We start from the raw sequence: 12000 nt of genomic DNA, 5'->3' as shown, positions 1-12000 counted from the left end.
AGGCTGCATTGCCTGGGACTCACTGCCTGGAGGAATAAGATTTAATTCTTCTTCATCTTCTTTCTTATTGATTTCTAGACCTACACCATGATCGTTCTACACTGTGCCTTCTGGCCATCTGACCCCACAAAGAGGGCCCCCGCAGGAGCCTGGGAAGGCAAGAGGAGTCATCAGGCCAAGAGAGGAGCCACACAGCACAGAAGGGTTTGGTGGTGGATGACCTGGACTTTGACCTTGACTTTTGCTTTATCAAATGCTTTCCTGTAGGTTTATGGTCTCACTGGCTCCTTCCCCCAGGCCTGGGATGATGACATTATGGGTGGCGTGATCCATCTTATAGGGGAGCAAAGAGAGGCGGTAGGGGTTTCGGGTCCCAGGACGCCAAGGCAGGATTTGACTTGTGACTTCTGGGTCCGCAGCCCATGTTCAGGACCTTCACAGGCAGAAAGGTGTAACTCAGGATGCAGGGCTGGGGGCGCACCCAGGGCTGAGGGGCTCCCTGCCGTCACTCCAGGCTGGATCTGCTGTGCCCCAAGGGCCACAGAGGGCGGAGGCCACTCTGCCTCCCCACCCCCGCCTGCATTCCCGGCCTCCCTCTGCCTGGCGGGCTCACAGCCGCCTCCATCTCCCAAGGCCAGCACAGTCCCCGGCCTGCAGATGATGAGTGTCCCTAATCTCACCCTTAGCCGCACGTTCATCAAGAGGGAGACAGGCGCTCCCGTCCAGAGGGGAGAGAGCGGGTGAGGAAATCAATAACGGAGAATGGCGGCTCTATGCTGAGCCTCCCCTATTTTATTTCCCTCTGCAGAGGCAGGAAGAAAAAAAGATGCTGGCTGCAGCTTTGATATGAATTGATCTTGAAACTGGGTGAACCCACCGTGCTCCCTTAATGGCCAGCCATCGCCTGCCAGCACTGGGCTTGACAGCAAGCCCTCATTCAAGTGCACCCGTGGCCAGCACGTCCAGCTCCACAGCCTGGCTTCTGCCCGCTCCCAGAGCTGGCGCCCACTCATACCGCAGGGTCTGAATGCAGGTCACTGGGGAGCGGGGTGGGGAGGAGATCAGACAAGGAGGGCAGGGCTCAAACTCATCTCTGTCAAATAAAAATTTCTACCTGCCTTGGGTCCAGTGCCTTTAGACCTGGGCTGAAATCGAAGAGGCGCGAATAGCATTACCTGCTGTCACTCACTAGCACTTTAGTCTGAACTTGTAGGATCTTGTCCTCAGGGACAGTAGTGAAGTGGCTGTTTCAAGGACACAGTGAGGAATGAGTGAGGTGCTCAGGGTCTAGCCTGCATCTGGCACTGAATCAACCGCTGTTGATTTTTTTTTTTTTTTTTTGTCTTTTTGAGACAGGGTGTCGCTATGCAGCTCAGGTTGGCCTTGAGCTCACTTTGTAGCCCAGGCTGGTCTTGAACTCGCAACAATCCTCCTGCCTCAGCCTCTGGAGTGCTGGGATTAAAGGTGTGCGCCACCATGCCCGACTCAGCTGCTGTTTAAATTGCGCTCTGGCCTTAGCCTCCGGCCCCCCGTTGACTTGGGCTTGTGTTTGCCAGTGGTACACTCTTCCCTGGAAACTGCAGTTAACCTCTCAGCCCCATCTTCTCACTCTCCCCAGTATCCCCAGGTGAGGTAATTCTGGACATGACACTTCCCAATGAGGAGCTAAGATGATGGCGCACGCCAGCACAGGTGGGCTTGTCACCGTGCCTGGCACATGGCAGCTGCCTCCCCTTCCAGCTCCTAGAAGTTTCCAGCAGGAGGAGAGTAAAAGGAGAACTCTGGGACATTGGAAATGATTTGCATCTCGCAGGGAGTTTTCAGAGAGGGCAGCAATGGCAGCAGAAGGTGCAGAGGGCCCAGTGGGGTCCACACACCACCGCATGCCTGGCACCGAGATCTGAGCTGGGGACAGAGGTAGAGGGACACTGGGCCAGTCCTACCCTCAGAGAACCAACTTCCCAGGGTCACTAGCACCCCAGCCTGTGGCCCGAGGAACCTCCTAAGTACACACAAGGCTCTGTCCCAAGAGGTCACACAGCCAAGGGCTCCCACTCAAATCCACTCTGGGTTCAAATCCCAGCTCCACCCCTTACCCACTGACTGACCCTGGCTCGCTCACTGCGTGTTTCCATGCCTCGGTTTCTGCATCTATCAGGGGGTGACACAAACAACTGGATCATGAAGTGCCCTGGTGTGGTGCATTCCCCCATGTGGGGCTTGGTATGTCTTCCTGCAACACACACCTGGGTCGGCACCAGGGCAGATGCTGTGGTGTGTATCTCAGTGTCTCCCGGAGCCTCATGCACTGTGGGGGAGTGATGTTCTCAGTGGCGTGGTTCCCTGATGTGTGTAGCTGACTTGCTGTTAGGAGCTGCGCTCTGCTCTGCAGAGGTGGGTTGTGGGGCGCGGCCTGGGAGGGTTCATCTCTTCCTGTCTTCCCTTCCCACCATCTCTGCTTCCCAGAGCCAGGCTGTGAGCTGCTTCTCCTCCGCCCTGCTGCCCTGGCCTGGAGCCAGCCGAGGATGGACTGAAAGCTCTACATACCCTGAGCAAAATAAACCTTTCCTTCCATAAGGTGTGGGTGTCAGGTACTGTGTGTCAGGGATGAGAAAGTACCTGAGACAGCAGGGGACTGGGACACTGTGGACAGTTGTGCCTGCAGTGGATAGGATTCCTGCTTGGGTCTGTTAGAGCCCAAAGGGGTTCACGCCACACCGCTCCTAACTCCACAGCCGGGAAGGGCCTTGACTTGGGCCTTGGGTGGCAGCCAGACCTGGGAAGGGAGGCAAGGACAGGCTGGGCCTAGGAGCCAGGTTCTTCTGCCGGGCCACAACCCCACACGAAACTTTGGCTGCGCAGATGACTGAGTCGAGGAGAAGTGGCAGGGAGGAGCCCACTGCTTGTGACCCTGCCCCTGGGCACTGGCACGCACCTTTTCAGAGCTTGGTGAGGCTCTCCAGGCTCCAGGACCAAGAGGTGCAAACGAAGGCCACTGATCAGCGAGCAGCCACTCACTTTGAGACCAACCAAGAGATTTCTGGGAACTCACCTGTCAGCCGGGCGTGGTGGCACATCCCTGTAACCCCAGCACTCTGGGAGGCTGAGGCAGGAGAATCGCAAGTTCTCAAATTGTCCGTCCTGGGCAATTTAATGATTTAGTGAGACCCTGAATCGTTTTAGTAAAAAACAAAATTAAAAAATAGCTGGGAATGTAGCTCTGCAGGTAGTCCTTGGGTTCAGTTCCCAGATCACACATACGCAAAACATCACCTGCCTCCTGGGGCCCTGGCAGGGGCGGGGTGGGATATCTAGTTGTACTGTCCCGTGTAGAAGGTGCTGAACCCCAACGCTTACTGCCCACCTGTGCCAGGATGGTGCCTCCAGATGCATCCTCCATGGGCATCTGTTTAGAGAGAAGGTTCTGCCAGGTGTAGCATCCCAGGGGACACTCTGGGTGACAGGAGCACCAGGTACAGTCAGGAGGCAGGAACCAAATAAAGCTCCTCTGGCTGTGGCTTCCCGAGAGCCTTGGAAGAGAACTGGACGGAGGCTGAGCGGGCTCCGCCATCCAGCAGCTGGGTGGCCTGGGGCAAGTTGTTTAACTGTTCTGAGCCTCCGTATGCACATCTGTAAACTATGGGTAACCACGCTTCCAAAGGCTTTCAGGAAAATAAGTTTTGGTGGGGAGGCGGGGAAATAGGAACCCTCATACTTTGCTAGTGGAAAACTGTGGTGGGGGCTCACTCGGTGATGCCTGGCATTTCCAGTGACCTAGCAGTTCCACTCCTAGGGAAATACCCAAGGGGACTGAAAAAGCAGGCGCTCAATACTTGCACAGGGATGCTCATGGCAACATTCACGGTCATCACTAAGTGTCCTCCAAATATCCACCAGCTGATGACAAGATAGACAATGTGGTATCTCCATACAGCGGAATACTATTCAGCCATGAATGGGAGTAAAGTACTGACACACACTACAGCATGGATGAACCTTGCAAACATGCCAAGTGAAGGGAAGTCAGGTACAAAAGGCCACATGTTGCATGACGGTGATCCTATGTACATGAAGCAACCCTAAGAGGCAAAGCCCTAGGGACAGAAAATAGATTAGTAGTTGTCAAGGTCTCAGAGAAAGTGGGAATGAAGAATAGCTGCTTAGTTGGGTGCATTTCCTTGTGGGGTGATGGAAATGCCTTACCTGGTGGTGATGGCTGCTCAGTACTTGGATGTACTGAGTATCGCTGAATTGCACACTTCCCAGATGGTCAGAATGGTAGACATTGTATCTAGAGCCCTCTGAAGACTGCAGGTATTGATATCAAAGAATATGACCCACCAGGATTTCAGGGGTGCACAGCACACACGGATGCACATAAACCAAGAGGAGGAGGGGGAGCCGTGGGGGGGTCAGAGGAGACGAGAGCAAAGTGTTGGCGTAGAATGGGGCCCAAGGTAGCTGCTCTGAAAACCTGAATATTCTTCAGCTACTCCTCCTGTTAGGGTAGGGTTAGGGCTAGGTTTAGGGTTAGAGTTAAGAGTTAGGGCTAGAGGTTAGGGTTAGAGGTAGGCCTAGGGCTGGAGTTGATGTTAGGGTTAGGGTTAGGGCTAGGGCTAGGGCTAGGTTTGGAGATGGGGTTGGTGCTGGGGTTAGGGTTATGGTTATGGTTAGTGTAAGACAAATAGCGCGGCTGTCCTTGTATTGGGCACTGCTGGTTATGTGCTGTCTGCGAACTCCCTTTCAATTTTATCAGCACACCAACCCAATCAGTCGCTCTTCCTCGCCATATCTTAGGTTCAAGGCAATTAGGAACACAAAGGCAAAGATCGTGCTTCCAAGGTCCCGTGGACTGATGCAGCTCAGATCCCATGTTCTCAGCATCCCCGCCCAGGTGGGGGTAGGTTCATTCCGATTAATTGTCTGGGCTTGAAATCCCGAGCTCATGGTCACCCACACTGCACATGCCTGGTCCAAGAACAGCTGCATGGATGCTGAGGAGTCTCTGATGTTAAACACCGGCCAGCTAGTTCTCAGGAGTTCTCTGCTGTCTGCTACTTTCTCCTAGTGGGACCTGGGCTCCCTCACAGAGACGGTGTAGATCGGTTGCCTGGCTCATCACTCTAGATTTCTTAACCAGCGCTCCCCGACCCCCTCGTCCGGGTGTCCCTTCCTGCTCAGCTGTGTCCCCTGCCTCTGGCTGCTGGGAGGCAGATTCCTGGCGCAGCTTGAGAAACTCCTGCAGGAGAGGGATTCCAGCACTGCCTATTCCAGTCACCCCACCGTCACCACCACCACCCCGCCAGCTGGCAGCTGGCTCCCACCCAGGCAAGAGCAGCCCCTCCACCTGCCTCCACGGCCACCAGGCGCCTCTGTATCAGTGCACGCTGTCTCCCTCTGTGTAGCTCCTGTCCAGGCCTGTAACATCCCTGCCCAGCTGTGGCTGTGACCCGGGCAGGGCAGCACAGGCTTGAGCACCGGGGAGCACAGGGAACCCCTCATTGGCTGAGACATCACAGGAGCGAGGTCCACCCAGAATCTCGCCAGGTCTACATCTTGGGAGCTTCTTTTTCCTACCAGTTCAGATTTATGCTCTAGATGCGCAGAGATGCGTCTCATTTCCGAAACATTCTGGCATAAACAGAAACTACTGCCATCACCCTTGGTTAGCTCCACCTGAGCTAACCAAGCAGAACGAGCTCACAGGCTTGGCTTTGAAGAGACCTGGGTTTGAACTCTGGCCTCACCTCTTAGGGACCGACTGTGAGCAGTTGCTCAGCCACTCTGAGCCCCGCTCCTCACCCAAAGTTTCCTTTCTTAGCAATAGCAGTAAACAAGCTACCAAACCGCTCCCAACCATGCTATTACTATCTGTGGTTAGCCTTGATGAAAGCTCAGGGAGAACCAGCCAGTACTCAGTCAAGGTCCCTCTGCAGTGAGTCGTGGTCAGATGCAAACGCGTGAGACCAGGACCTAACCATCTCGCTGCCTAGCCCTCCTCTGCTGGGAGGCGGCCACACTACCCTGCAGTCAGTTTCACGTTTCCAGGTGTCCTCTGTAGGCCCCCTTCTCAACCCACTGCGAGCAGAGGTAGGAGGACGCGGTGCCCTCTCCCGGCCCTTGCTTTTTGTGTAATAAAATAATTCTGTTTCTCTGCGCCCGTCCCAGCATGGCTCCATCTGCTTGTGGTGCCTCGTCTCTGGATTTATTTTCAAGGAATCACGGCATATTCAGCTCTGGGCTGGAAGGTCTGCAGACTCAGGAGACAGGCAGCTCTTTGGCACACAGTCTGAATTTCAGATGTAGGTACAGAGACAACAGATTCTGTTTGCCACCCCATTTCTCTGTGATGGGAAGAAGAATGGGGACTTGCTGAAGGTCACACGCAGTGAGAGCACCCAGACCTTGGCCTGGCTGTCCTGATGGCCATCGATAGGCCAGGGCTTCTCCCTCAGGGGAACCCTGGGCAGGAAGCCACCCTGCTGCTCTCCACAGCTGCCCTGCGTAGCACCGCTGGTGAGGCTGGGAGGGTGCAGAAAGGGCGCTATGCACTGGGCATCATTTGCAGATGGTCAAGGGAAGGAGAGTGACAGTGGGGGCTTGGGGACATTTTCCTGGACAGGGCCTGCTGGCAAAGTCCGACGGCGGGGCCATCCCTACATCCTCAGAAACCAAGCAGCACACAGACCCCTACAGCAACCTGCACAGGGCTCAGACAGGTGCAGACACTTCTGGGCAGGCCACACCCCTCCGGAGAGGGCCCTCGAACCTCTTAGAACACTCGCGGAACATCTGCATGCCCGGAAGTCCTGGAAGTGTCCTCCCTTGGCCTTCTGTCATTACAGACCATCCTCAGGGAAGACAGCGCCACATGGGAAAAGGGTTCAGCAGCCAGCACTATCGGGGGGGTCGTGTGGGCTTCTAGCATCTATCTCTTTTTCCGGCTCTCTGGGGTGTTTCTGCCTCTGCCCTGTGCCACTTGAACGGCAAGAACCTGCCTGATGGGTTAATTGAGAGTCTGACTCTGAGGCTTAGGTGTCCTGGGTGACAGAGTGTTGGGAATGAAGCCAATGTCAGGGACCTGGGCTCACACGGACCTTTCAGGTCAAGTGAGCCGGGCCAGGGATGTAGCTCAGTGGCACAAGCAAGAGCAAGGTCCTGAGTTCGATTCCCAGTACCAAAAAAAAAAAGTGAGCCTTCGCTCCTAGGAGAAGGCAGGCTGGCCTCTTGGAGCAAGGCCGCAGGCAGACCCTGAAGCCCAGGGACACAGGATGGGCGGCTTCCCCTCAGCTCTGAGCGCGCACTAACTTCCCTTGACCTCCTGGGATGCCGACCTTGACCTCACCATGGGGTGCTGCTACTGTTCCAGAGCAGATGTGCAGAACCGGAACGAGAGTTCGCTGCACACACGCGTGGACAGGGAGTGGCCTGGACTGCAGAGGGCAAACCCTCCCTCCTGACAGCCCCCCTACAAGTGGGGATCTCAGCGCCTGGGAAAGCAGCAGCTAGGAGAGTTGTGGACGCGACTTAGGCTACACAGAGCTTGTACGGGGCCGAGCTGGGATTTGAACTCGGCTCTTTGTGGTTCTATGGTACACAGCTTACTGTGAGACAAAGCGTGAACTGTCCAACTTTGTGTCCCAATTGCACCCCTCAACTTCCTTCACCCTTCTTGGCCTTGCTTTTCTCTACTGAAGCATCAAGTAAAGAAGTAACAATCACCTTACGGGATCACTGTAGCAGGTAGTGAGCGCTTACCACCCACGCCGTTTTCCTTCCCCAGAGAGAAAGCTCAAGGTCCTCAGCCATCCAGGCTTACTGTGGCCCTCCTGCCTACCCCACCCAGCAGCGGCTGCTTCCTCCTGGTTCTCTAACTTTCTTGCCCTGCTGCTGCTGCCTGGCAAGTTCTTCCCCAGTTCTCTGCCCGCCTCGCTCCCTCTGCCTCACCCCTGTGCTGAAATGTCCCTTTTGGAAATGGCAGCCCCGCCCCCACCTGCTTCCCTGGCCTCTGACCCTCCTTTATTGTTCTAGCTTTCTTCCCGTGCGGCTGGTTCCATATTTTACATCTTTAGAAGAGTCATTGCTCATCTCCCTCTTTAGAATTTTACTCCTAAGGGAACAGGATTGATTTTTTTTTTTTCTGTTTTATTCATAGACATATCCCTGGTAGTTCTGAACAGCAGGCTGTTTTCTCCCCTAGGGGCTATCTGGCAATATCTGGGGACATTTTTGGTGGTCACAGCTGTGTGTGTGTGTGTGAGTGTGTGTGTGTGTTTGGGTGTGCACGCTACTGATGTATAGTATGGTAGAGACCAGAGAGACATTGCTGAACATCCTCCAACGCACGGGACAGCCTTCCCACCAGCAAATCCAACAATAAGCCAGCCCCAAATGCAAATGGCACCACAGTTGTAGCCCTGTGCCTTAGATCAGTAGTTGGCACACACATAGTAGGTGCTCTTGTTATGAATAAATGCTTGCTACAAAAGAGCAAAACGATGCTGTCATCATTGTCATGTTTTATTATTTAAAAACAAGTATGATCAAGGGTAAGCCTTGAGAACGGTTGTCTTGGGTGCTTACGGCGGTAAGTCCTGCTGGTGGCCTGTCACGTCTCCCTCCAGACCAGGGTCTGCCTGCTGCAGCACCCAGATGGGGATGCACACTGCTCACTGTCAGACTGTCACGAGCCAGGACCAGTCCCTGCTGTCAGCTGCCCGAGGCCCAGTGGTGCGAGCTCGCCCCTCCCACAATGAACCTGACCCCCCACCCCTGGCACCCAACACTTGTCCTCTTATAGAAACACTGCCTGGAGCTGCCAGCTGGGCAGGGAAGCACTACCGCAATCCACTCAGGGTGACCCCCGCCACCAGCAGCCTCCCTCGAGCTTCAACCCAGGAGCTCCTGTTTTGCTTCTTTCCAGAAAGAGGCAATAAGAGGGACTGAGGATGTAGGGCATTCGGGAGACTCGAGCGCAGCAACCTCCCCGAGGCCAGCGCATCCCAGGCGGGGGACACTTCCTCATCCCGCTGACCTAACAAATTGCCATGGACAATTTTAAGCAGACAGTGTGACAGCCCCGGCTCCAACTGTAAAGAACGCCTCCGTATAGAACCCATCAAAGCTGCCTTGCTGCTGCGTGCCGAGGGGGACGGGAGGGAGAGGAAGGCTGTCTTTGCTGCAGGAGCCCTGCTCGCCGCCCAGCACTGTCAAACACATGCTTCCAACGATTCCCGCTGGGTTCCTCACTTCCCCGCCCGCTGTCAGCCCCTGCCTCGCCTTCCCCGGTCTCCCCCTCCTCCCGGGACTCCTTGGACTTAGCAGCTGTGCCTTTCTCTGCAGAATGCTGAGGCTGGCCAAGTCTCTCTTCTCCCTGCAGCTTTTTCTTTTTCTCCCCCCAACTTTCTCTTTGCTGTCTTCTGTTCTTCTGTCTTCTCGTTTTCCTCTGGAAGGTCCTGAAACCGGCTGAACTACGTTTAGTGTCTGAGCTACGTGGGTACAAGGGAGTACAACCCCCTTCACATATAGCAAAGGACCGAGCGTCTCATGATGGAATATTAGGCCCAGACACCAGGTTTGGGGAGAAGGGGTGATACTTTGTGGGCCAGGGTTTTCCTGGGGCTCCTAAAATCACATGCATGGGGCCCTAATTCTACCAGAGAGTAAAAGTGGCCCCAGACCCAGTGTGGGATGACAGATTACTAGCGGGCTGAGCGATCTCGTGAAAATGCGCCTGGGGACGGAAGTGCCAGCTCCCCCTAGAGGAGGGGCATGGAAGAGACTGGCTTACAGCTCTTTCATTGTCACTCTGAGAACCTGAGCTCAGTCTGTGACCTACTCTGCTATAACACACACGCCACATCACCTGGGTTTGAGAATGCCTGAGGCCTCCTTGCGGCACGGTCCACCTCCCCAAGCTCAGTGTCCAGGAGTCAGGCTGAGGGCTGGAAAGCAGGGGCCCAGCAAGCAGCGCAGGACCCTCCCAGGGAGCCGGACAGTCATCTGTGACCTTTGTTCTCACAGCACCCCACTGGCTGGCTTTACGGTGAGGATACTAAGCTACAAGCGGTTCTGTGGCTTGGCCTGGGTTCCACAGCGACTTGGTGATCTAGCAGGGGGATCATCACTGACCACCCCAAATTGCCCAGCCCCAGGTCAAAAAGCTCTGACTCACTTTCAGGGGCTCAGGGGTGTGGTCCACCGAGACGCTGGGGGCCTCACATTGCCAGCAGCCACACCCATGGCAGGGCCACTTCCCTGCCTTGTCACAGGAGACATGTGTAGACACGGTAGCCCTCAGTACACACAGCCGCCCCACTGCTCCGTTTCCTCCCTCAGAGTGAGAGGGAGGTGGGAGTTGAGGGGTGCTCACCAAGCACACATGCAGATCTCTCCATTTTTAGGCACCTTCAGGTCCCTCAGCTACTCCCAGGCACCACATCAGCAGAGAAGTGAGACACGGCTAGGGCTTCTCAGGCAGGCAGGGGAGTAGCAGGAGGAGCGAACCTGTCACCAAGATGCCCCTGGTCCTGAGATGCCCTGAGACCAGGACATCAGCTGCAGGCCAGGGACCCCTACGCTAACCAGGGTAGCAGGTTGTTCATTCATCAAGGGTTGTAGCAAGGGGAGCAGACTGGGGGGCTGAGAGGGAGCCCCATCTTGGGTTCCCTGGTGACCTGGATCCTGCTCTCCCAGACACCAATAATCCGGGGCAAAGTGGGGGAATCTGTTTGCTTCTCTGAACAAGAGCCTCCTCATCCATCCAAGGGGCGGTGGATGTGCCTGGCAGGGTCAAGGGGAGCGTGTGGCTCTGTCCAGCAGTCTGAAGAGAAGCCTTTTGCTCCTCAGCCAGGTACCCTGGAATTAGCTTTCCAATCCCCTTTCCGGGTCTGGGAGGGGGGGTACTTCTGATTTCACTTTAAAATTTTTAATAAGCTGCATCTTCATCAGTTGCCAAATTAGGAAGAGGGCAAAGAGGGCACGTAATTAAACGAGGAGCTTTGGGGTGGCTGTGGAAATGTTTTGGGGTGCCTTCCTGTAGCCTCTATCTGCTGTCCCGTCTCCACAGCGCCCACTCCCCGAGGTCCCATCCCTGCTTGGGGGCACCGGGCTGTGACACTTTCTCCTATCAGCTCGCCCTGGGCATCCTTACGGTCCCCGAAGCCAGGTCAGAGGAGTCCCTAGCAAGTAGACATCCCTGGGCAGACAGACCGGGGACTTACACGTGGGTGCAACCCCCTGGGGAAGTGGGGCCACCCCGCGGGTTGCAATAAGCCCAGAGCTTGCAGGGCAAAGACGGATACCCCAGCTCAACAGGTGCTGGGCTTTCCCTTCTTGCATTTCCCATGTCATTGGCGCCAACCCCACTCGAGTGTGTGGTGGGAGTCTGGAGTGGGCAAATTGCCCAAGAACGTCTGCAAAGAGGGGGCGCCATCGCTCCCTCCAGCACGTTCTGTCTCTCTCACACACAGAGACACAGACACACAAACACACACACACACGCACACCCTGCCCCTTCTAGGACGCACGCACGCGCCCCTGTCCCTAGCAGTGACCCAGGCCCCGCGAGAGATCGTCCTCTCCCCGGCCCCAGGGGAGCGGCCAGCCGGTCTCCCGGGTCTTACGGGCTCTTACCTCCCGGGAGCGGCCGCGCCCCGGACCTGGGGTCGTGGGTCCCTCGCCGGCGGGGCGCGAGGTGCCGCGCAGGAGGCCGGTGCCCGCCTCGTCCGATCGCCCGCGATGCTTGGCGCGGGTGACCGTGGCCGCCGCCGCTGCTCGAGCTGGGGACCCGCGGAGAGCGGGGCGGGGCGGGGCCGAGGCGGGGCCGAGGCGGGGCTTCCCGGATCCAGCGCCGCCAGCTGCAGGCGGCATTGGGACCCCGGGGCCGCTGCCTTCCCCCGGAGATGAGCCAGGCTGGGGGTGCGGTGGGGGAGCGCCCCTGCAGGGGTGCAGGTGGAGAAGTGGGGGCTGGCTGTGGGAGAGGGAGGCTTTCGAGGCCGC

At 56.4% G+C, this 12000-nt stretch overlaps 1 protein-coding gene across 1 annotated transcript in view; it reads right to left on the bottom strand.

The window, feature by feature from the left end:
* Cacng5 (calcium channel, voltage-dependent, gamma subunit 5) overlaps nucleotides 1-11746 on the bottom strand; it is a 42238-nt gene extending 30492 nt beyond the window's left edge. Inside the window, exon 1 of the mRNA XM_005402148.1 lies at nucleotides 11635-11746. The gene's annotated coding sequence lies outside the window, so the exon portion shown is untranslated. The remainder of the gene's footprint in view (nucleotides 1-11634) is intronic.
* Nucleotides 11747-12000: the final 254 nt, after the last annotated feature.

The sequence above is a fragment of the Chinchilla lanigera genome, unplaced genomic scaffold, assembly GCF_000276665.1.
Source record: "Chinchilla lanigera isolate Chin_1 unplaced genomic scaffold, ChiLan1.0 scaffold00077, whole genome shotgun sequence".
Taxonomy (NCBI): domain Eukaryota; kingdom Metazoa; phylum Chordata; class Mammalia; order Rodentia; family Chinchillidae; genus Chinchilla; species Chinchilla lanigera.
The sequence above is the reverse complement of the archived record's forward strand: the minus strand, read 5'-3'. Positions and strand labels throughout refer to the sequence as shown.